Genomic DNA, 25,364 nt, shown 5'->3' on the forward strand with positions numbered 1-25,364 from the left:
GACACAATCCATTCGAAATGTCGTTTCCCTTTACAATTCGCAGTTCCCCAGTGCAAATACTAAATGAGACCAGCAAGTCTGGGACTTTTTCCCTCTGTTTTGTATGGCCAATTGGACAAGCAGACTGGACGCATGCCTCCTACACTTACAGGGCCTTTGGTCAGAGGTTTCTGGAGATCTGGCTCCTTTGTACATGTGCAGAGAACAGGAAGCATGCTCTGGTTCTCGACTATGTGGTGCACGAGAGCATGGAGCAACTGACAAGGTAGCACTGAAGCTAGAGCTGCAGCACAGCAAGTCTGAAAAAAAAAGTATGCATAGATGCATGCGTCTGTGTAAATGCATGAGTGAATGTGAGTAGGGTTTGCATGTTGTATTGTATATGGGTGCGAATGTGTGTGATAATGCGTATGCACTGCGAACGTTCTGTATGGATGTGCATGTGAAAGAAGCTGAATTGATGTGTCCGCACGTGTGGATATGTGCATGTGATTGTGGGGAGTGAGACTGAGGGGATGGGCATTGGAGAAGCCAGCATGGATGTTTCTTTACAGTGGCTTGACATGTTTTAACTGCATTTTATGAGCAAAGCAAACTGTTATGTAAGGGAGAGAAACAGGAGGGTGTGTGGGGGCGGGGGGAGGGGGGTTGGCTACATTGGGGCAGCCAGCAAGGACATTTTCTTATAGCAGCATGGCATGTTCTAATGGCATCATGGGTAAAGCCATCATGATTAATGCTCTACATGAATACTGGCATACCCCGGTGCAGCCAGTATGAACATGATTTCTTAAAGTAGTATGCGATTTTTGTAATGGCACTGTGGGCAAAACCAACATGAGTGCTCTTGTGTTGACAAACTAGCCTACATTGGTACAGCCAGTATGGCCAACAGCACCATTCTAAGTGGGGATACTGGCAGAGCTAGCATGGGCCTGCTTTCTTAGATTATTATTAATTGCATTATGGGCAGAGGAAATAGACGTATGTTCTTATGTGAATGCTTTAATATATCTTTTATGCAGCCAGCGTGGACCTGTAATTTTGGGAACAGGGTTCATATCTTAAATGGAGCCCCTGCACTGTAGTAACTTTGGCTGTCACTGCAGGTGTCAGGAAGGCTTCTGTAACCTCTATCTTTTATTTATTTATTAATTTGTATTGCGCCCAGAGGCAACTAGGCGCTGTGACATACTTAAGGATATGGTTACAGGTTTACACGTCTTAAAAGATGGGTATTTCGTTACATATTTCCCCATTGAGCAGTACATGTACAGTAGTTACATGACAAATTACAGATTGTTAGCCCAAATTTACATATTACATTTCTTCTTGATGTCATACATTTGTCTATATAACTATAAGACAGTATGTCTATTGCAAAGTGTCAGATCTGAAGATTAGGATTTTTAGATTTTTTCTGAATGGCCAGAAGGAAGTGTTGTTTCTCAGTCGGTGAGGTAGGGCGCTCCACAGTTTGGGGGCTATTGCTGGGAAGCATGAGCCTCCCGCTTTCAGTCTTCTATACCTAGGAGTTGGTGTAAGCAGAGCGGGTTGGTCTATTAGAATGGACTTTGCTAATGAGGTTGCTAAGGTGTTTAGGAGCCTTGTTCGCAATGCATTTGTGCGTAATGGTCAACATTTTAAATGTAATCCTGTCGTGGACAGGTAGCCAGTGAATGTTCCTTCTAGTGGTTGATATGTGATTGTGGCTTTGCATATTTAATGCAGCTCTATTAGCGTTACTTTGTACTGTTTGTAGTTTTTTAATGTTCCAAACACTCCTGGAGAGTATCAAGGCCCTGGCCAAGGTGATAGTGTTTTCTGTGGAGAGGAAGGGGCGGCTGGCTCTTATCAATTTAGCCGTGTAGGCTGCTGAGGAAACAGCATTGACCTGTCTGTTTAATGAGTCAATGTAGATCTTTATTTCGTTAGTGACCGGGATGGTATTGCCATCGATGATGAAAGATTTCTAGAGCCAAGGGAGGTTGCTAAGTTTCGTTTTGTTTCCGATGAGGATAAGCTCAGTCTTATCGTCATTGAAGCACAATTCATTGAGGGCCATCCAAGCTTGGATTTCAAAGTAAATTGTGTTTACCCATTTTATCAAGTTTGTCGAAGAGGAGTTTGGTGGATGCGTTGTAGAGTGTGGGTGAAACACACAAACCTTGGGTACGCTGTTTGTCACAGGGACAGGATGTGCGACAGGTTGTGCTGCTGAGTTGTCCGAGAAGACCCTCATAGTCTGATTAGATAGAAATTATTTAATCCATTTGATGTATTCTGGGGAGAATATGGCTGCAGTTTCAAGGTGTTGGCACAAGATTTCATGATTGACCAGATCAAACGCTGCTGAGAGCTCTTTTCTGGGCAGAGCCAGCATAAACATTGTTTATATTGGAATACAATGTGGGCAAAGTCATCATGAAAATGCTCCGGTCCACTGTTGGTGGCTTGGCATCTACTGCATTGTATCATGTGCTACTTTATAGATAGTACACAATATGGTTTGTCACACAATTTCACTGAAAGCGTGTTGAAAATGCACCTTTTTAAGATATTGTAAAAAAAATGGCCCTCTTGGTTGGTTCGAGTTCCCCTCTATACTAGGTCATGCCCGCATATTCATGGGAAATGTTTACACCGCCCAATCAAAACATTCACCAGCGACCACTGCCACCTGAGAAATCCCGTTAATCCAACTCCTCCTTAGCACTAACTGAAAAGTGAGCTAAACCACTTGCCATGTTGCCTCTTGCAAAGAATTCACAGTTACAATGGTTAACTAAAATCTTTCTTTTATAGAAGAAAGGTTTTCATCAGAGGTGCCTAGACACAGGGTTGATCTAGGTTCTAAGGAATTCATCTGATGCAAGAGGAAACAATCCTACGAACAATGGATGCCTTTGGTGCTTGCTTTGAAGAACAGATATTGCGCTGGTCACAAACAAAGCTGTCGAATGTATATCTTTGAAGTGATCCCAGGTAGAAGTAATTGTGCCACTTTTGTGACTCTTGATTAGGAGTTTGGCAAAAAGGATGCAGCATCGGACTCATGAAAAAATCACTAAAGTTACTCACCGTGATGACTAGAGTACTCATAGTCCCCTTTCCTCCATCCTTGTGGGCGTCCCCCAACACGGGGACAGTACCTTTGGCAGCAAAAAATTGAGCGCTCCCTTTACATTTAGTATAGCGTGCAGGGGTGTCGGCTTGGGCACGTCCTGGCGAGGCCCCGCCCTCTGGCACCTCAAATGAGTCCCCTTTGAGCACATTGGACACTTAAGATACCTGGGTACACATATATATTAGCCCATGGCATACTAGTGGGGGAATGTGGGTGGCACATATAGAGGAAAGGGGACTGAGTACTCTAGTCACTATGGTAAGTAGAACAAGTTACTTACCAACTGGTAACGTTCTTTCGACTGGATGTTCCTCCAACGTATTCCACATCTTTGACATGTAATGTCCACAGCTGTGCAGTTCTGAAACTTTTTCGGCAGAGGGCAGGAAGCTGCATCGATGACATTGTGCCGATGTCCCTCGAAGGCCTCTGTCGAGGGCGACGTCACTGGATGTTATAAATAGGACGCATGGCGCCCATAGCCTCAGTTTAAGTTTTTTCCCTCAGAACGTGTGGCACCAGTCTCATGCCTGTGTGACTGCACTTAGCCTTGCGTAAACGGAAGCTGCAATCGCACAGGAAATTCTCCAGAGGGGCAGGCTGGGAGGGCGATGTGTAATACGTTGGAGGAACATCCAGTTGAAAGAACGTTACCAGTTGGTAAGTAACTTGTTCTTTGAATGGATTGTGTCCTCGAATGTATTCCACATCTTTGACAGACTCCCAAAGCAGTACAAGTAAATGTAAGAGGGAAAAGAATTTAGAGTACCCAATTAGATTGCGTAATAAAAAAACGCCTTCCCAAAGGCCATATCCTGACCATGGATAGTATCCAAGGAATAATGGTTAACAAATGTGTGGCTTGAAGCCCATGTAGCGGCATTACAAATATCCCTAATGGAAACACCCTGCTGGAGGGCGGTGGAAGTAGCCACGCCCCTAGTGGAATGAGCCCTCAACCCTCTAGGAGGGTCCTTACCTGCCAATCGGTAACACTCCGTAATGATAAGGATAAGCCACCTGGACAAGGTCTGTTCGGTAACAGCCTGGCCTAATCAGTGTCCAGCATAACCCACAAAGAGTTCATCGTCCACTCTGACCCTGGACATCCTAGAAATGTAAAAGCTCAGCGCTCTCCTAGGATCCAACCGATGGAGTCGCTCCTCTTTCTTAGCAGGATGAGGAGGAGGGTAGAAAGATGGAAGAACCACCTTTTGACTTAAATGATATTCAGATATTAGCTTAGGTAGAAAAGAAGGATGTACTCGCAGTACAACCCTGTCCTTGTGAAGCACAGTAAAGGATGGCTTAGATGAAAGTGCCTGCAATTCACTCACTATGCGAGCGGAAGTAACAGCAACCAAGAACACCGTCTTGAAGGACAGTAATCTCAAACGACAAGAGTGCAAAGGTTCAAACGGAGCACCCATGAGAAATTTAAAAACCAAATTCAAATCTCAAACTGGCATCTGGAAAGGAGACGGCGGGAATGTATTAGTCAGTCCTTTAAGAAACTGAGAAATCAAAGGAATCTTAAAGTAAGAACATTCTTCAGACGAGCCATTAAAGATTAGCCAGCCTCTCTTTTGCAGATTGCCTAAACGCATGCGTGGCATTTCTTCTGAGGAAACTGACTTCGGCACGGAGAGTCTGTGTTTTCTTTGGACTCCTAATTACACGGGCCACTTCACAGAGACGGCATATGTTTGATGGAGTGATCCACAGACAAGATTGGCACTTCGGGCTAAACTGTGCTGCTTACCCACCTTTCTACACATGCCGCCGCCCTGGATTTCCCTAATTCCATAGGGTGCCTTTTAAGTCAGGACTCGGCCTTGGCTTCTCCTAGCATGACTGGTCGCTCTACTCTGTCACGGCCACTACAGCAATTTCGCATTCACCAGAATGGTAACATCTACCTCCTAAGGAAGACATTGTGTTTACCACCATTACACGTCGAAACCGGTCGAGAGATCTTTTGCACTTTTCCTTCCGATCCACCCTGCCAATAGATCATTTGTTAATTAATTCTATTGATTGTGAACATAAAAATAATGTCTTTTATGGGGATTAGTCATGTATTCCTCTTCCGCATAGGTTTTTAACATGATTCCTTTGTTTTTTAGCTTTTGGATGTAGTCACATTATGAGTTTGGTTTGAATGAGCGCACTATGAATGGCAAGTATATGTGATAATGTTTTAGCCAATTTTAGGCATATGGTTGCTGCCGTTGTGTTGCATTAAAATGACTAGTGTTTAATTATTAGTGATTGACTCACCATTGTTTAAATTGTTGGTATCACTTTCAATACATTTTGATACACATTTTTTGCAAATATATTTTGCTCTGGACAATCGTTTTCCTGTTTTCTATGTAATTATAATACTCTGGTCCAGAGGCTAGAGTTATCCTGCCCTTTTCAGTTTTCTCAGCGCTTAAAGATAGACAGCGCCGCCAGGTAACCCTTAATGGTACCCACTGGAAGGCCTCTGTGGAACAAAAAGCAAGAAAGACAAAACCATAGGAATGGAGCACTGAAAAGGATCCACATTGTGATCTTTGCACCAGTCGCAGAACTTACGGCAACGGTACAGGGATTTTGTTGCAGGTCGCATGGCCGAAAGCAACACCGCCATCACGCCACCCGGGATGTCCCAATCCTTATACCTCAACCTTTCAGATACAAAGCGTGAAGGTTGAGAGTCCTGACCTCTGGATGGAGAGCGCGAGAGAGAGCGCGAGAGGGAGCGCGAGAGGGAGCGCGAGAGGGAGCGCGAGAGGGAGCGCGAGAGGGAGCGCGAGAGGGAGCGCGAGAGGGAGCGCGAGAGAGATATCTCGGTAGGGAAGACGGCGGAAGGCAGATGGACATTTCCAGAAGGTCTGGGTACCACGCTCTCCTGGCCTAATCCGGAGCAATAAGGATCATATGGGAACCGAACCTGCGTAACCTCTGCAACACTTGAGGAATGACTGGGACTGGAGGAAATTTGTACAGCAGTGGGAATGACCAATCCACAACAAACGTGTCTCCTAAGGCTTCTCTTGGAGGAAATTCTCTTGACCAGAATCGCTTGCACTTCCGGTTGACACTGGTGGCGAAGAGATCCACTTGCGGGGTTCCCTAAAGGGTGAAAATCTCCTGAAGGACTTCCTGAGCCAACTCCCACTCGTAAGAGATCGAGCTCTGCCTGCTCAGAGCGTCCGCCGCCGCCGCATTTTCGTCTCCAGCCAGCTGAACTACTGAGATCGAAATTCCCTGCTGGATGGCCCAGAACCAGAGCTGCATCGCCTCTCTGAACAACGGGAGTGACCCTACCCACCGTTTTTTGTTGAGGTAATGAATGGCCACTGTGTTGTCGGTCATGATCAGGACACTCTTCCCCCACACAGAAGGCAGAAAAGCCTTCAGGGCTAGCCTGATGGCCATCAGCTCTAACAGATTGATGTGGCATTTGAACTCAGACAGAGACCAACAACCGCTGGCTGTCAAATCGTTGGCATGAGCGCCCCATCCTGTGAGGGAAGCATCCGTCACTACAGTCACCTCCGGCCATGATTGCCAAAACAGTTCCCCCCCCCCCCTCATCAGGTTCCCCTCTTTGGCCCACCACAGAAGATCCTGGGAGACCGAGAGTGGAATCTGAACGGGATCCGACATCTTGCCTGAAAACTGTGACCACTGCATCTTGAGGACCCACTGCAGGGATCTCATCCGCAGCCTGGCCTCTGGCACCAGAAAAATGCAGGATGCCATGAGGCGGGAGCAACCTTAAGAATTTGAAAGCCGGGAGACTCTGGCCAAGTTGTAACTTGTTCACCATCTGCACAATGTGATGAGCCCTTACCTTGGGAGGCGAACACTCCCCCAAGGACATGTCTAACACAGCCCTGATGTACTGGAGTTTTTGGAAAGGTGTCAGATGCGACTTCTTGAAATTCAGGGAGAAGCCCAGCCTGTGAAGGGTGCCGCAGGTGAGACCGAGATGATCCAACACTTGCTCGGGAGAGCGTGCCCGGATCAGCCAGTCGTCCAGGTACGGGTAGATGTGAATCGCCCCTCGCCTGAGGTACACTGCCACCACCACCATGAGCTTCGTGAAGACCCTCCGCCGGCGGTCAATCCGAACGGCAGGACCCGAAACTGAAAGTGCAAGTCACCAGCCGCAAACCTCAGGTGCTTTCTGTGCGCGGGATGAATCGTCACATGAATGTAAGCATCCTTGAGGTCCAGACACACTAACCAAGCCTGGAGCACTTGAGAAAGAGTAACCATCTTGAACTTGTCCTTCCTGAGAAGTTTGTTCAACCAACACAAGTCCATGATGGGTCTCAATCCCCAGTCTTTCTTTGGTATCAAAAAATAATGGGAACACCATCCCTTGTTCCTCTCCGCTACAGGCACCAGTTCTATAGCGCCTTTCTCCAGCAGGGACAAGATTGCCTGCGCAAGGAGTGGACCTGGAAGCTTCAAAGAGAGTTTCCCTGGTAGATTGTCGTGAGGCCGCTGAAGGAAGGGAAGGCAGTAGCCGTCGGCTATGGTATCCATAACCCACGCATCTGAAGTAATGGCACGCCATTCTTTGAGATGCTGAGACAGTCTGCCCCAACCGGCGAACCATGGGACATGGCCTCATGACTGTTTGGAAGCGGCTGCGGCAGTGCCTGTAGGCAAAGAAGCAGCTGTGAGCGGCTTTGGCACCTCGATTTCCCCGACCACCACAGGTACTTTTTCGCTGGCCCCCTTGACCGGCGGCCCCTCTCGGTCTACCAAAGGAGGACTAGTAATGAAAAGAACCTCCCCTCCACTGCTGTCCCCTAGGATGAAAAGGCAGTGGTTGACGCACCGCAGCGCTTAAAGATTTCGCCACAGCTTTTGAGGTCTGCAACCTCTCAAGGCTCTCATCAGCCTTGCTGCCAAATAAATGTGAGCCATAAAAGGGCATGTTCAGAAGTCGGGCCTGCACATCCGGAGCAAGCCCTGACTTACGCAAACACGCAAATCTACGTATCACGGTGCTCGCAGCCATGGATCAGCTAACACTGTCAGCCGTATCTAAACACGACTGAAGGGATTCGCACATGGCATGCTTGCCGTCCTGCAAGAGAGCAAGGAACCCATCCCTTTCTTCCCTCTCGGGAATATGCTCAGCCGCTAACGAAACAGTTCCACAGAGTGTGTGAGAACCTTGCCAAGGCACAAGTGGAATTGGCCGATTTCAATGCCATGCTCCCAGCAGAAAATACCTTCCGGGCCCAAACCGTCGAAGCGCTTGTCCCTATTCGGAGGGATGGTACGGTATGGCGCCTGCCATGAGGTCGCCATAGCCGCCTGAACCACCGAATTCTTGGGAGTGGGGCGAGTAGATAAATAGCTGGGGTCGCTAACGGAAGGGCAGTATTTCTTTGTCAAATATTTATTAACAGCCGGAATAGATTCTGGGGGCTGCCAAGCAGCTGCCACCCTTTTCTGCAAGGTGAGATGAAATGGTAAAACCGGGTCAGAGGTCGGACCTTGATCTAAGATGTCCGTTAGATCATCCTGCACAAAGTCTTCAGGAGGACTGGATCAGCCTAGATACACCGCATGAGACCCATGCTCAGACCTACCAAATTCCACTTCCTGTGTTTATAAAATGAAATGTCATACTATATGTAATATGCTATTTTACTTTTCAGGTTCTGTAGGTTGGTTTAGGACTGGACCTGAACTTTATGGGAATGTGGAAGAAGTTTTTTTTGGACTTTATGTGGGGTTTCACTTTTTGGTGAGGTACACTTTTTTGCTGAAGTTGTCAGCTGAAATCGTCACGGGCCTTTCGGCCCGTGACGATTGCAATGACCTTTACGAAATGCAATGACCTTTTGGGGTTATGGGGTTGTGTGTGGGAACATTTTGGACATGTGGTCAGGGAGGTGGATGATTTATGACCATACGGATTGCTATGGAGATTGTGGCCAATTTATATTTCATTCTTGTATGCTGTGTGCAAGTTTGTGTGGTGCATCCGGGTGGGGCGATATGTGAATGCCCAACGTTGCGGGGGAGGCTGTGTTTGGGAAGTGGTTGGTGCAAGGGATGAGCCGGGTCTAGTAGTTAGCAGCCTGTTGGGTGGTGTGTGAACACTCAGCATTGCGGGGTGGCTGCGTTTTTGGTGAATGCCTGGTGCAACGGGTGTGCTAGGTCATGGTGGTGGTTGGCAATTAGTAATTGTTGCAAATGTGTTCTCCATTAAGGTATTTTTGGTTTGGCAACTGTGGGTGCGGGTTTTGCTACCCAGGTGTTTATAGTGGTGTACTGTGCGGTGGTTTTGGCGTTTTCTAGTGTAGGATTTATTAGCAATGTTTTGGTGTTAGCCATTTGCGGCGCTGGTTTGGGTAGCATCTAATTGGTTACTAGAAATGGGTGGTCACTATGGTTTGTTGACAGTTTCTGTTGTAAAGGGTAGTTTTATCATTACTGCGAGTTGGTTAGTGGTATCGGGTATTGTTTTTCATATCTGGTGGTGGGTTGTGAAAGAGTGTCGTGGTACTTTTATGGTGTGCAACTGTTTACTGGGTGGTTTCAGGTGAATGGTGACTTGATTGGTGGTTTGAATCAAGGTTCCTAGTTGACGTGGTAGGAAGTGCAGGGCGTGCTCGAGGCAAGCTGGTTTGTGCTTAGGCATGGCAGTTCTAAGGCCCTGAGGGGCAGACTAGGGCGGAAGGAGCAAGGTGCTTGATGCGTTAGGTTGGTGCCCTTTTGTGAGGTTGTGGAGCGTCCAGGTGTAGCAGGCCTGGGGTCTTGCGGTAGAGTTTAAGACTGGTGGGTGTGCTTTCTTTTTTTTGTTTGGTTCTCGAGGGCCCATGTGGTTAGGGACAGATTGGGGGATATCTAGGTCCTTTTCTTCAATTCGGTGGGTCTTATCCCCGTTTATACTATGGTTGGCGTGGTCAAGGGGTGCGTTTGGTTTATTAGTGGAGATTGGCGTGGTGTTTAGTTGGTTGTGGATCATGTTAGTTAACTTTTTGGCGGTCTTTATTGTGTGTTCAGTAGATTGTTGGGAACAGTGTTACAGTTGGTATACTGTGATGCCGTGTTGTGGTCGGTTGTGTGTGGTCTGGGTTGGTTCGGTTCAGCGAAGGTGGTTTCTTCTTCCTTTGTGCTTCAGGTCTATTACCTAGTTGGCCCCTTAGTGACAGGGCTTGCGTGTTTAGTGTTGTCATGGTGTTTGGAGTATTGCTGGTCAGTGTTCCACTCATTTGTGTATTGGTGTAGAAGGAAGGAGGAGGTGCCATAATGGCGTGTAGGGTGCCGGGCGCAGGTGTTTGTGAGGTCATCGTGCTTGGAAGGGATACGCCAGAGTGACAGTTGGAGCTGCGGTGAGCGGAGGTGGCTACAGGCGTGTGGGTTGCCAGTGTCTTTGTCCTCCTATCTAGCTTGTCTTTAACCCGGAGTGTCAGCTGATCTAAAGACAAAACGCATCAACTAGAGTACTGGGTCCGGGAGTACTTCATCAATTACGTCAAAGGTGCGACCTGACCCATGCCCTGCGATTGAAAAATAGCTAACTTTTGTTCTTTAAACGCAGCCCATTCCTCCGGAGTCGAGGACTTCATCGGGCATGCCACCTTCTTCGAGGCACCATCCTCTGAGGAGGACGGGGAAGGCGACCGGTGACGGCGCTTCCTATAGTGCTGGGACGAGGAAGAAGAATGGCGGGAACCACTCTGGGACCGAGATCCCTGGAACTCCTTCCGACGCGGAGAATCGCCTTTCGAGTAGTCGGTGGAAACCCCCTTGGAATTAGATTTGGATTTTCGGGACGTAACCGGCTTAGAACCCCTACCTACCTGGAGCTTCCCCTTCCGCAAGTCCTTGGCAGTCAGCGACTCGCATTTCGAGCAGCAGTCAGTGTCGTGCGACTCGCCCAGGAACCACAAACAAATGCAGTGGGGGGCAGTGATCGACATTTTCGACTTGCATTCCCGGCAGGTCTTGAAGCCAGACCGCGGAGTCGGAGGGGTCGAAGAGATAGACATCGTAACGATGACAGATGAGGCGCGCCGAGTTCTACAAAGCAAAACGTTCACGGAAAAAACGGAACTGTGGCTACGGGCGCCATGCGTCCCATTTATAACATCCGGTGACATCGTGCTCGGAGGCCTTCGAGGGACATCAGGCCAACGTCATCGACGCAGGACGCCCTCTGCTGAAAAAGTCTCCGAAGTGCACAGCTGCGGACATTACATGTCAGATGTGGAATACGTTGGAGGACAAACCATTCAAAACTTTAATTACTCATATGTCCCATCCCCTTTCCTCCATCCTTGCGGGTGATTCCACCAAACAAGAAACATAGGGTGGAGCTGTGATAACCAGCCTCATATCTAGGACAAAGCAGAAAGGTTTTTCAGAACCGCCTGACCAAACTGCTTCGTGCCTGGAGCTGGTGTCCAGTGAGTAGTGCTTAGAGAAGGCTGGAGTTCCCCAAGTAACTTCCTTGCTGAAGACATCCCAAGAAGCATGTCTCTGAAACATGACAGCCATGGTCTTGGCTCTTACCACATGAGCAAGAATCCCCTGAGTAACAGGTTTGGCCGTATATGCCTCCGAAATGGCCTGAACCATCCAACGGACGATGGAAGCCTTGGAAGCCTGAGAGCCAGGGAGGAGCCCCCTAAAAGTCACAAACAATGCCTCAGACTTCCGGTTTTAGCTCGCTCGGACGAAATCCTTCAGGGGGACCCTCTTGAGGTCCAAGGAATGCAGGGCCCTCTCTGCCTCCGACTGCAGGTTTGGAAAGAACACCAGCAGGCATCTCTCTCAATTCAGATGAAATGGAGACACTACCTCGGGCAAGTGCGCAAGATGACCTTGTTGTGAAACGTGGTGAAGGGCTTGCATGAAGACAACGCCTGCTGCTCTCTAACCCTGCACGTAGAGGTGTGATCCACCAATAAAAGTCTTTAGCGTCACCAAAAGGATGTCCACAGAAGCCATTGAGGTCCCAGAGCAGATGAGGTCTATGCACCGGAGGAAAAAGCCTAGACAAAACAACTTTTTTTGGCTGTCGAAAACACCTGCTCAAGGGAATTCTTGTAAACCCTGATGGCCGACAAATACATGCAGCAAGTATCCACCTGAACTCCAGAAGGAGCCAGTTGTGCTGAAAAGGGCAGTACGTCACCCAGAGGACAGGGTCCAGCCCCTTGTCGCGAGCCCAATCACAGAACCTAGTCCATTTGCTCTTATACTGGTGCTGAGTTGAGGGCCTCCTGGCCACTGAATGATGTCCCAGTTATCTGAAAGTTGAGCGTGCTGAAGCCTCAGCGGATCAGCAACCAGGCTGCCAGGGCCAATTTGGCCGGGTCCGGATGTTCCACTGCCCTGTCCTGCTGCATCAGGAAGCCAGTGCTGGGGATCGGAAGGTGGACGGGTCCCTTGGAGCACAACTGCAGCAGGTCCGAAAACCAGTGTCTCCAATGCCAGTGGGGGTAAACCAGGATGAGGCTGCAGCCCAAGGAGGCCCGGAACTTGCAGAGGATCCATTGGAGCAGAGGGGTGGGCAGGAACGCATAACACCTGCGGCTGTGCCAACAGATCTGGAAGGAGTCTCCCAGTGACCCCTGACCAGCCCATGAAGCAAACTGGGGGCACTTGGCATCCCGGGGGGGAAGGAAAACAAATTCAGGTCAGCGAACCTGCAACACTGGAACAGCAGCAACAAGGAGTCGTCGTGCAAATACCACTCGTATGTGCTGAACACCAAGTGACTCCGCTGGTACGCTCCTGCATTACTATCCCCCAGGACGGTGGAATGCCAAAATTCAAATCCCCTATGTCAGGGCCCATTCCCAGATCGAAACCACCTCCATGTAGAAGTGGATGGAACGGGAGCCATCATGCTTGTTCAGATAAAATATTGTAGTTGAATTTTCAGTCCGGGACAGAACAGACCTGTCCCTGATGAGTGGTAACAATGCCTTGAGGGTCAGGCCCACTGCTCTGAGCTTGAGCAGATTATGCAAGAGGGCATCCATTCTGGACCATGCTGCACGAATCACATAGCCCCCCCAAAGTAGCCCCACAACCCGAGATGGTGGAGTCAGTCGTCACCACAAGGGTAGGTTTCAGACAGGTGAAGGGGGCTCCCAATGAGACATTGCTCTCTATCAGCCACCAGCAAAAGAATCGGGCAGCATGAGCGAGGGTATTGGGATCCTGTCCGGCTGAGAACCCCGTCTACTGATCAAAATTGGCCGCCAGGTGGAGCTGGAGGAGCCTCAGCTTGAGGCGAGCGTGCTGTACATGGAGCACGCAGGAGGCCATCAGGGCCAGAATGTGCTGGAATCGACATGCCTAGGTGGGCGAGTTGGCCAGAAAGTGTCCCACCGCCTTGCGTAGGGACAAAAGCATTCTTGCGTGTGGGGAACACCCGCTGAACAGTAGTGTTCGAACGCACCCCTACTAAGACTGAGAGGGGCACGACTGATTCTCTGTTTGAGGGAAAACCCAAGCTGATGGATATTCATCAATCTCTGGCAGAAGAGCACCACCCCTTTGGGCGATCCCGCCCTCACCAGCCAGTCCAAATAAGGGTATAGATGATGGCCTTCCAAGTGGAAGAGGCACACCACTGCATTCATCAACTTCGTGAAGACACAAGGAGCTGAGTTCAGGCCAAAAGGGCAGCACCTTGTACTGAAAGTGGTATGACAATCGTGAACCGCAGAAACTTCCGATGCGGTCCACATGCAGGTACGCATCCTTGAGGTGCAGGGAACACATCCAGCCCCCTGCACACACAGACTCGAATATGTGCGCGGGAGTGATCATCAGATCATAGACAGATTTAGAAATGATGGGTCCAGGACTACACTCAGGCTATCCTGGTTGTTGTGGGTACTGCAAAAATCCTGGAATAGTAACCAAAGCCCCTGTCTACAAGAGGAACCGGTTCCATCGCCTCCATCTCCATGAGCGAAAGGACCTCCCGTAAAAGAGCTGTACACCCAATCTGATGAAGAGGAGGAGAGGATGGTAGAGGCAAAGAAAAAGGAAGACTGAAGCCCTTGGATACTTTGGATAGGATCCATGAGTTGCTGAAAAGAAGCTTCCAGGTGTCCTAGAACAGAGCCAAACGGCCCCTCAGAGGCGAACTCTGTTCCCCGACCTTGACACCACTGCTTCTCGATGTCAGAGGCAGGGGCAGAGGAGGTGGATTTGAAAAACCTACACAATGTCCTCTGCTGTTTCGTTTCCGCCTGTTATCTGGGTGACCTGTCAGGCCTCCATGTAACGCAGTCCAGGAACCCCTTGAAGCCGGCGTAGGCTCAGGGCTTGTACACAGTCCTGCCTTGGGACACAGAAGGATTTCTGACCAGGTTTTGTCAGGATGGCCAAGGACATGGTGGTTTGAGTGGAGGTTTTCTTTGTTAACTCATCATCGATCGACGAATGAAAAAGGTCTAAGCCCTCAAAGGGCAGATCCAGGATACGCTCCTGCACGTCTGATGAAAACTTTGTGGCATGTACCCACGCCGCCCTTCTCATTTCGACCCCCAGACACAGACCTCTGCTGGCTGTGTCAATGTGGGAGACCGAAGACTCCATGAGGTGCCGCGCAATAGCCCGGGCATCTGCCAGACATCCCTTGAAGGCTTGCTTGTCCGAAGGGAGGTCGGGGAGAAATTCCCCATCCTCCCACCAGCGCTTCTGGTTATCTGGTTAGACGCAGCCAAGAGGGAATCCGCATTGGCTTGCTGCAGATGCAGTCCTGAGATGGAGTAGCGCTTTCCCAAGGACTTGGGAGAGGCAGCTGGAGGTGGCTCCCGTGGAGGAAGACGGAAAATACGAGGCCACAGCCACCACAGAGGAATGGTGTTGCGGGTGGGAGGCACGAAGGATTGGCTCCCCGTCGGTCATCCTAAACCTACTGTCCAACTTCTTGTTCATCTGGGTTTCTCCCAGACCTTTCGCGCCACCTGCAGGACATCCTTCTGGAGGGGGATGCCAAACCGGATCGTGGTGCGTTTTCCCAAGACATCTGGTAGAACGCCCGACATCTGGGGGGCTTCCTCGAGAAGAGGGATTCCCCTCCGCCCCAAGAACTCCGCCAGGCACTGAAGGCATCATGAAAGGCCTTAACGGATGCATAGGGCTCAAACCTGGGTGTCGTCATCGTCCCCCCACACCCTTTTGACAGACTAAGGGGAATCTGGGCCCTGGGACACAGGTGCTGGTGGGGTACCCCTTTCGCCCCCAGGTCCGAAGCCGCAAACGGGTCCAACGGCTGTTGAGGGGAAGGTGCTCATGGTACAGGGACAGGTGGATGGGTCAGGATGACCGGCGGGTCTGAACCAGTGGGGGACCGGAACCGGTTGAGCAGGAGCACCGGGCTGAGTACCCAGAGGAGGAGGCCGGGGCGGCGCCCCCTGTTGGATGACCTTCACAATGTCCTTCAGGAGCCACTTCATCTGAAGGGAGCGCATGAGGAGGAGGAAACACGCAAAGATGTGGTCCTCACCAGCCGCCGAGTCCCTAGGGGCCCGGCTCTCTGAGTCACTGGGCCTAGGCCCCTGGTCAAAATGCTGAAGCGCCAAGTGCGTGTAAACAAATGGCTGCAATGGGTAGATGTAGACCTGAGGGGACCAAAAACCTGCACCATGGGATCCGCTGGTACTTCCAGAGGGAAGTGGGCTGGGATCGTCCTGCAAAGCCCATTCGATGGGCCAAAGTACTGGCAGTCCCTGAGCTGGATCCAAGATGGCCGCCTGCCTGGCAGGTGGCACCAGGTGCCGCTCTGCCATATAAAAGCCTTGCCCCATGCCCTGAAAGGGAGGGTGCGAAGGCTCTGTGCCAAGAGATGCCTCAGACGAGAGGACACAGTTTGGGATCTTGCAACCGAAGAGGAAGCGTCAACCTCAGCGATGGCTCTAGTAAGCCCTGAGTCCTCAGCCGGATGGCCAATAGTCGTAACGCTCTTACAACCTCGGAGTGAGCTCCTGTAGGCTGGACGCCCTCAGCACCTGTGCTGGTAGCCATTCAGGATCTAGCCGAGAACAGACTATTGGAGGTGGCACTCGACTAACCCTTAACCCATGGGGTAGAAGAGGACGATCTTGATCGATCTTCCGAGGACAGCCTGCTAGGGCCCCTGAGCCCCCTCGGCTTGGGAGTCGGTAGTCTTGAAGCCCTCATATCTGTACCCGCAGGGCCCAGAAGAGCCCACAGGCCCTTGGCTTCAGAGCCAGTAGCCTTAGAGGCCTCAGGTCTCTGCCAGAACCTGAATCCAAAGAACCCCTGATCCGTGGGAACCCCGGAGAAGGAGTTGATGCGCTGTGGAGCCATGCTGAACAGAGGGCATACCTTGTCCTGGTGGAAGGTCCTGGGGGCAAAGTCCATGTGTGGAAGATCTCCCTCCACTGCGACAAATGATTCTTCAATGCCCTTTAACCGAGAGCACTGCAGGCCGTACAGGAGCCCTAACGGTGGTCGAGCCGTAAACACTCAAGACAAAGTACATGGGGGTCCGAGGCCAGGAACACGAGGTTGCATGAGGCACATCTTGGAAATCCTCTTGCAGCCGACATGCACCCGGGGAAGCAAGGCACCAAAGGGAAGTGAAATAAGAATTGAAAAAAAACAGTGGGGAGCAAGCGGAAAGCTAGAAAATAAGTCTTAGCGCTGGCTGCAGGGTCCAACACCGTCAGTGCAGAAAAAGGGACTGAGGTGAGGCACCATAAGGAGGGGCCTCGGCGGGGCGTTCCCATACCATAGGCCGCGCCCCCATGCACTACACTAAATTTAAAGGGAGTGCTGCATTGTTTGCTGCCAAAGGTTCCGGTACCGTCCCAATATTGAGGGATGCCGACAAGGCTAGAGGAAAGGGGACCGGACGTAGGAGTAAAACAATTAATTGCATTAAAGAAGTGCATACGAAGCACATGTCTGACCTTCAACAATAGCGTGAAAGGTCGCCTTGATGCTCAACTGAAGGTCACATCTGGAGTAAGCAGAGACTTCCACAAAATAGTGTTTGCAGAAAAAGCAACTGAGAGAAATAGCCACCTGGCAAGGGTGTAGAAGTCCTAGCTTTTTGGTTTTGTTAGTTAATACAATGATGCAGCCAATTCCATTTCAGGAAGGGAAATCTGCTGATCTGATTGCCCTTTCACAAGCAACATGCCAAAAGCATCATGTACACCTGTGTCCAGCTGCATAAGTATCCTAATTTGAAGCGCTTGCTCTCCAGGGGAACAGAAAAGGTACAGAGGTTACAGGTGCTCTCCCGACAGCTGCATCGACAGCCAAAGTTACTACAGTGCAGGGGCTCCATTTGGGATGTCAACCCCTATTCCCAAAATTACATAACCGAGGATGCTGCCCTGGTGGTGCATAAAACTGAAAATATAAGCCATACTCGAGTTGGGGTATGGTGGCCAGCATCTCTCATATTTCGCCAAGCCACATCAATTGGATATCACACAAGTGTCAGCCTTGTGAAGCCAGTTAATTTATGGAAGGGTTATGTGTATTCTCCCCAGACAGGCTGGCCTTGCTGCGGCTAGCAAGATTGTAGCCTTGGAATTGCCTCTGTTCCTTTATGAGGGCAGGTAACATTCTCCTGTTACGCTCACCTGATATCCCTGGGGGCGTCTGGAAGGCTGTGAGATCTGGAACCCTGGATGCGTAGTTGCCCAGTGCTGAATAATGAATCTGCAATTACAGAAGGGAGGATTTGTGATAACTGTCTCTAATGGGTGAATCTCCCACCTCCCCCTGACCGATTCCCTTCCCACTGGGTTCTTTTCTCACCTTAGTTATTTGTAAGGTGAGCTATCTTCCCTGCGTTTCTTGTGCAGGGACGCTTGACGTTTGTTGGCGAGCTGCCAGAGTTGCTTCACTGGTGTAGACGCCTTCCTTGGGCCCAGGCCTGCTGTGACCCCAAATCTGCTGGTAGGCTGGTAGGTTTGTTAATTTCAAGTCTTTGTTCGGTTTATGGTGGGAATTTGTTAATGTCTTTATCTCCTCCTTTTCAGGTGCAAAGGTCTTGATTCTGGCGTGCCGGATTCTAGGTAAGAGAAAGCGCAAAGCGCAGAGCCATTATTGTATTTTAAAGCTAACCTGTGTTTTCTTCTTCTTCTCCTCACAGGTCACTGTGGTGCTGCGAGTGGATGAGAGCGCGATGAAAAACAGGCCCCCGGAATCCGTTAAGGTAAGTACAGCGCTATGCGGTCGTTTAATATTGAAAGCGAACCTGAATATGTCTTTTCCTATGCAGATGTTGCTGTGGTGCTCCGGAAGAAGCGTGGCGTAGCGCGATGGAATTCAGGTAAGACTGATGGAAATCAATGTTTTGGAAGCGCGCGCGCCTTCTAATACTGTTTTTCCCTTTCTCGTAATTGCAGGTCGCAATGTTCGAACAGCAGCTGTGGTAGCGGTTCACCGGAAGTCCATAAGCTAGTACTCACAGGTGAGTGATGTTTCTTCTCTCGGTTTCCACAGAGTGCAGCCCAGTTGAGAAGCTGAGTGCTGGATGGTGTTTTCTCAGGTAAAACAGAATAATCTTGTTCTTGCAGGATTACAGGAAGCTGCTGAAGACCAGGAGCTGGACACAGTGAGCGTCACGCTGCTGGTCGCAGAATAAGACAAAGCGTGTTCTGCAGTCAGGGTGTTGTTTATATAGCCCAGGGTAAGTAGTTCCAGGCCTGCCACACCCAAAACACTAGACTGCATGGCTTTGTTCTTAGAACTAGACTGTGTGGATGCTTCCATGTTGGATTTAAAGGCCCATGTACATAAACGGGACCTAGTTTGATCAGCCCTTCCTTCCTACATATGAGACTGTGCCAAAGGCGCCAGGACTGGCTCCAGGAGCCCTTTTGCAGTGGTTTTAAGGCCCTCAGGGTTCTGGAGGGAGTCTGCTTGTGGCACAACTTGTGCCCCCTCACAGTGGTCATGACACCTCCCCAGAAAAATAGTGACTCTACAGGAAGCTCTCCTTGGAGCAGGAATCAAAGGGCACCCCCATCTTCAAAAAGAGTAGCCTTACACCAGGGTGCTGCTGCTACTGAGAATGGTGGGGGAGGTTAGTGTAGGTAGAGGAAACTCTTTAAAGCTGGAAGGATCTGCCATCTTGTTTCACTTTGCCTCTACCTTTACTTCTTGTACCATCCGCTTCCAGTAACACAAAGCACTTTGGGTGCTATGTCAGAGGCAATTTCCACTTGTTCCAAGCAAAGGGACTAGACCCCTAAAGCAGGCTAGCTTTAGTCCAATCACCAGAGGGTTTTTGCTTAATAAAATTGTTTTCTCTCACCACTTATTTGAATCATCTCAAACATTTTAGAAGATTTTGCTGCACCCTGTTGGGAGAGCTGTCCTTTTCAAAGTCGTCCAGTTGTGAGGTGAAGGCAGGTATTCCAAGGTAGAGGCAAGCTGTGTCCCCCTAACCATCCCCAGGGACCACAGGGGTGAACTGCTACTGGAACAAAACCTGCATCTTTGCCGGCCACACTGCTGCCCAGGGCCTCACCATGTTGAAGGACCCTTTGAAGGTGTGTGCCTAGCTATCCTTTGAGAGCCTGTGAAAAGGACTCATCTTGTCCCTGACACCCTGGAGTAAAACTCACAGCTCCTGAGAGCTAAGACAGACCAGACTCCTGCCACTTTGCTGTCAAACAGCTGTGTGCTGTAATTAGATTGATTTTGACCCAAATCGAACCACTACAACCCTCCAGAGCTGGGTATGGCACTCGCTGATCTTTGAACATTTGAACCTATCTGCCGCCACAGTGCACCATCTGAAAGCACGTCTTTGCCTCGGCTCGGAGAAAGAAGCAGCGCTGCACCTGCACTGCTTGAACTGCTTTTCAAACCTTCAGATTCTTCGCCGAATGAGTCACTGATCGAACCAACACAGGGGTTTGTCCTGAATGGTTTCCTTTGAGCCTCAGCATCGAACCGACTCATCTGCGGATCCTGTCATCAGCCCACCTGCCGTCTCACCTCAACCGCCAAAAGGGACCTGGTGACCTCCATGACCTGCATCGCTTGAGTACATTTTTAACCACAGCTGCCTTTAGTTTGATCGCGCTTCAACATCTGCTTGCCGCTGAACCACCGTGACTGCTGCATTTTGAACTGAATTTCAGAAACAGCACAGAGAAGCCTAGTTTGCCACTGTCAAACCGCAAAGACTTTGCAAAGGTGTTACGGACTGATATCTGCCACCCCCTGGTTCATTTTGGACGACAGACTGTCAAGGCCACATTAATTCCCTCTTTCAACTCAAGAACATATCCTTTGAACGTTGTGGATTTTTATTGCCTTTTCTCCCCAACTCATAGCCACAGTGCTGCATCTTGCTATATTCTTTATTTTGTGTTTTTTCTTCAGGAGTTGGGTTTTGAATGGTTTCTAGTTAGTTATTTTTCATAGTCTGTTTAAAGTATATTTCTTTTATACAAACTTGATTGAACATTCCCTTATTTTGGACTGTTATACTTTGTGGTTTGGGTTGATACTGAACCATATTCACCCCCCTTTCCCCCCCTTATGGTATAGTTTTCCCTCCGCCAACCTTACTAAAAAAGGTAAAGGAGGTAGCTCTCTTCTCTGTGCCTGTTTTACCTCTATGATTATGTTGGCTCTTGGTCTGTAGAAGTGGGAGGGCTGATTAGGCAATTTAGCCTCTTATTATCCCGACACTCCTGCAGGGCAGAAGCAATTTGTCACAGCAACAGTAAGCAATTGAACCTTGGGAACAAAAATGACAGCCAAGGGATAATTATGACAAGAATCAACCGTCACGCATAGATCTAGAAAGAGAAAGACCAACCTGTTTTCTGAGGCGCAGGAAAGCTAGTTAAAATTTCAGCCTAGAGCCCTAAAACAAAACCTTGTTTATTTGCTCTTGCAATGGTATAGAAGAGAGTGGGTGGGGTAGGTCGATATATGTTAATTTCTAATCAAATTCATAAAAAATACAGCAATCGGCAGAAAGAATAAAAAATTGAAATATGCATCTCAATATCTCGAGATCAAAAACGTAATTAGAAATTAACCCAACATTTTGCTTCTAAAGAGCATAAAACATGCAAAAGATTTACATACTCACTCAACCTGTTACATTTATGTATTATTCTTAGTCTAACATTTGCAAATAGGCACTCTTTTAATTCAACTTAAAGAAACAGCATCTCCCTCATTAATGCAAAATATGAGGTAAAGAATTTAGCTTTCAGTAGACAATGGTATCCTGCAAGATCTAATCCTTACTGCAGGTGGGATAAAGTGCTCCAAACTACATTCATGCTCAGCAAATTAGATGGCTCGGAAGGCAGGCAGAAATAGTCATTGCCTATCTGTGTACTAACAGTCACCTGCATCCATTCGAACCCCCCCCCCGATCCCTCCCCTCCAAGTGCCTTAATTTTTTGGTCCTTGGCTTCCGTTCTGTCACAGCCGCCGTTGCACCAGTACACTATAGACATAATAAAAGGGACTTAATCTCTTGACCTTTCACTATGGCGGTAGCTGTATTTTTGACAGGCGGTTGGGCTTGGGTAGCCTTAAAACCACACAGCTATTTATCTATTTGAATGTCTATTACATTTTGACGATCAAACACATAGGCATATTAAAAAAAGTGATGGATGCTTCAGAAAATAGGAAATGTCAGCTGTTTTATCTAAAATAAAATGTTCTAGTATATCAACATAAATATTAACAAGCACCCCGACAAACATGCTAATCAATGGATACAATTGCTGTACTTTCTCGACTTCTACAGAAAAGTTCAAAAGCCTAAGCCCCCCATATGTAGCCGCACTGCAATAGTCAGGAGCTGCACAACAAAACCCAACTATTGAAGAGGAGCCCAGAGTACCTGCCTATTCACCCAGTTGAACGGCCATTTACAAATCCATAAAGGCCAAATACAAGGGACCTCCCAGGGCCTGTTGGTGTTTGTTAATGGGCAACAACAGGTTTGAAAGTTGTTGACTTGTGTCCACAGCTTCACAGAAACCGATTTGAGAACCTGGTGAACTAATATATCTTTAGTTTCAACACATTATTGTAGTCTGAGAGTAACTTCCCTAAAACCTTGATCCAAATATCACTCAACAATGGACTAAACGTCAATAACAGCTAGGGCTACTTCTTTGCGCCTCTAATTATTTTGACTAAACTAGTAGTCCAGGTTTCTGACATCAATCTAGCCAGTGGAGCTGTATTTATTACGTTGAACAATAAATGTGCCCACATTTCTGTTATAATTCTTTAAAGATTACCTGGCGCACCATCCATTTCTGGACTCTTACGTGCACCCAACTATGAGAGAACAGTTACTTTGGAAACAGTTATATCCTTTACTTGTTAGTAGATTAGGATCATTTGATGACATTTTATTCAGGTGGATTGATTTCCACATACCCCTGAAATATAAGTAAACCTCTCAGCACCTGCAATATAACTTACAAAGGGGTCATCAAAAGAGTGAGGCTAAACCACATGTGACCAGCCTCCAGGAATGTTCAGAATCCTGAGAAGATACACTCCCAAGCATCAAACGCAAACCCCTCTTTGCCTTTGAAGTACCTATTTTGTAGTTGACCCGGGCAGACTGATCGATGGTCGATATATGGTCTTTCGAAACTGAGCCGACCGTGTATGGCAAATCTACAGCCTATGTCAAGCCAAGAATTGTTTTTTGTAACGTTTTAATAGGCTGATTGGTGGATAAAAAGGAATTAATTTTGTTCCAGGAAACAAATGAGTATCGGGAGTAGCACTGAACAATCTAGGAAAGACAGTTCTGATCAATGAGGTTCCTGAGCTAAATATCTGCTCCTGAACTCGTATCTGGTTTTAGATGCCAATGATGAGAAGAAACGTGCTCCTTATTAAGGTCTCCTTAACATCCCCAGCATTTTCAAGGTCCTCATTACCAATGTAGGCATTAACATTAACCCTTATAATTCAAATGAAGTCCCTGGTAATAAAACACCATCTGTCTGAGCCCTTAGCACTTGATTCACTTAACATAGGTCCCACCAGAGTTATTGTAGGTGCTCATCAGGTGAACAAAAAATCAAAGATTTGCATACTCTTAATACTTTGGTGTGGTTTGTAGAAATGAGATTTAAGGAAAGGACCACATCCAGATTGGTAGAAATCCACATAAAACACCCTTCAGAGATGAAACTGCAAGATCGGATAGTCTGCTAAAACAGCAGATATATTAATAGTCGAAAGACAAACCCGTTTGGTAGAAATAGTATGCTTTGCAGTGCTGATCACCAGAGTCGATGTACACCCTCAAGTCCCTCCAGGTTTCACAACACCAAGTCTGTTATAACAAAAACACTACTTGAGTGCTTTACACAAGGACAGTGATACAGGAGAGCCTGGACACCATGCAACTGGCAGTGATGCGTGGTGTAAGCCCTAATAACATAAGTTGGCTCAAATCCAGTTGTTGGAGCACTATCAACTGAGGACAGTACTCAAGTGAGTTACAGTATTTTGTCATGTTTGTGTGCAACAGAACACTTTAGACAATAGAAATTAGTTCAACCCCTTTGTTTTAATCTCACAAGGGGGCTAGAGGAATTTCTATAGGACCTATTGGGGAAAGCAATCTATACCATAAGAACGAACTTTGGCCAACCATGTCAGGGTGAAGTATTGCAAATCAAGTGAAAGGGTCTATACTAGTAGCCCCTACTGTCCCATTGAAAAGCCATTTCCCTACTTGAAACAAGAGCACAGGGTTGCCGTACCCTGTGGGCCTCCATTAGTTCACTCACAATCTCAGGTTGGTTAAGCACCCACGCACGCTTCTTTTAAATTCTTGGTGGTTGCTCCAGTGGCGATATTGTTGCCCTCTTGATCGTGGGTCACCCACCTGAGTTCTGTAGATGCAGGCAACGCACACCAACTAGCCAGACCTTGTGATACACCTTTCCTTTGGGGATACCGATAACTATGACGAGTATTAGTTCTTCCCCGGCTAGGGTACTTGTCAAACTGAAATCATTCAGTGAACCAGCTGAGGCACGCCCTCCCGAGTTTGACACCCCCACCCCCCTCCATGTTCTGATTGGCTGCTGGGTCTCTGGCTCCTGCTAGGATCTGAGTTCCAGCCCCTAATAGGCTAGTGATGCCCCTTCTCCATTACTGGTTTCTACCTGGCTATAGTCACAACAAGGAATGTGAAGCAAGCTCTCCAGAACTAAGATCTGTCACTCAGCCACCAGTCCTTCTGTACCCCTCTCACTGTCTCAATATTAACCACTAGTTCTCTGAAGCTCTACCCAACTTCCTCTCTTCTGGTTTCAGACTACCACCTTTTATACTGCTTCATTAGTCCCAAGTGCCTCAATTAGGTTTAGAATTAGTAGGCCCCTGTACCCCTTTAACTTCGGCCACAGGATTAGTCAGGGCTTTGTGAACCCGCCTCCCTACGATGCATTTATTTTCCTCTCCATTCTAATGTGTCGTGGATCTTGCTGCCTCATGTGTTTCATTTTTTTTATTCAGACTCCAAATGCTGAGGGTGAAAGACACAGGCTGCCATATTTAAAATCAGGTGGAAATGTAATGGTGGCTGTGTGGTCCCACGGGCCAGTTCATTTCCCTGCCAGCAAATACTCTACCCTGGCTTCACTGTACCCACACGGCTTGCAGGCTCTCACCCCATTTTAAACAGAGGAGCACTCCGCTATAATATCATCCCTTCTACCGTTTCCTGAGTTGGCCATTTCAGCGGCCCTCTATTGTTCATGGTGAGCATTACTCTTGCTATGCAACAGGCTAACAGCTCTTTGAGTTTTGCATGAACTGTATGCATTGAACCCTCAGTATACTTGGCACGCTGCTGATCTATGTGCCCCTAATGCCCCTTAAAGTTTACCAGCTAGAGCTCCGGTGAAGGGTACCATATTCTTTTACCCATGAAATACATATGATGGATGTCCAGATTGAGAGGCTATTTTCTGCGAAGCAGGTTTCAGGGTGTACTGCTGGTCGGGCAGGCCTAACAGAAGAGCGTGCATATATATCACCTCCAGGCAAGAGGATTACTTACAATATCTAAGCAGAACACTACACTACTTTATAGAGGTGACAGCAGGCATCGACTTATTTAATCTTTAGATTATGCGGCTCTGGTTTCTAAACTTGTCACAGCGGCACGTGCATTGATAAGAGTTGAGGTGCTCCCCTCATGAGGAAGGTCAGTTCTACA

General features: G+C 48.4%; 1 protein-coding gene across 6 annotated transcripts in view; it reads right to left on the reverse strand.

Annotated features, from left to right (window-relative positions):
• Nucleotides 1–25,364, reverse strand: part of ATP2B1 (ATPase plasma membrane Ca2+ transporting 1) — a 551,789-nt gene that overhangs the window by 64,428 nt on the left and 461,997 nt on the right. The gene's annotated exons all lie outside the window — the stretch shown is intronic.

The sequence above is a fragment of the Ambystoma mexicanum genome, chromosome 12 (genome assembly GCF_040938575.1).
Source record: "Ambystoma mexicanum isolate Mex_15411 chromosome 12, UKY_AmexF1_1, whole genome shotgun sequence".
In the NCBI taxonomy this organism is placed as follows: Eukaryota; Metazoa; Chordata; class Amphibia; order Caudata; family Ambystomatidae; genus Ambystoma; species Ambystoma mexicanum.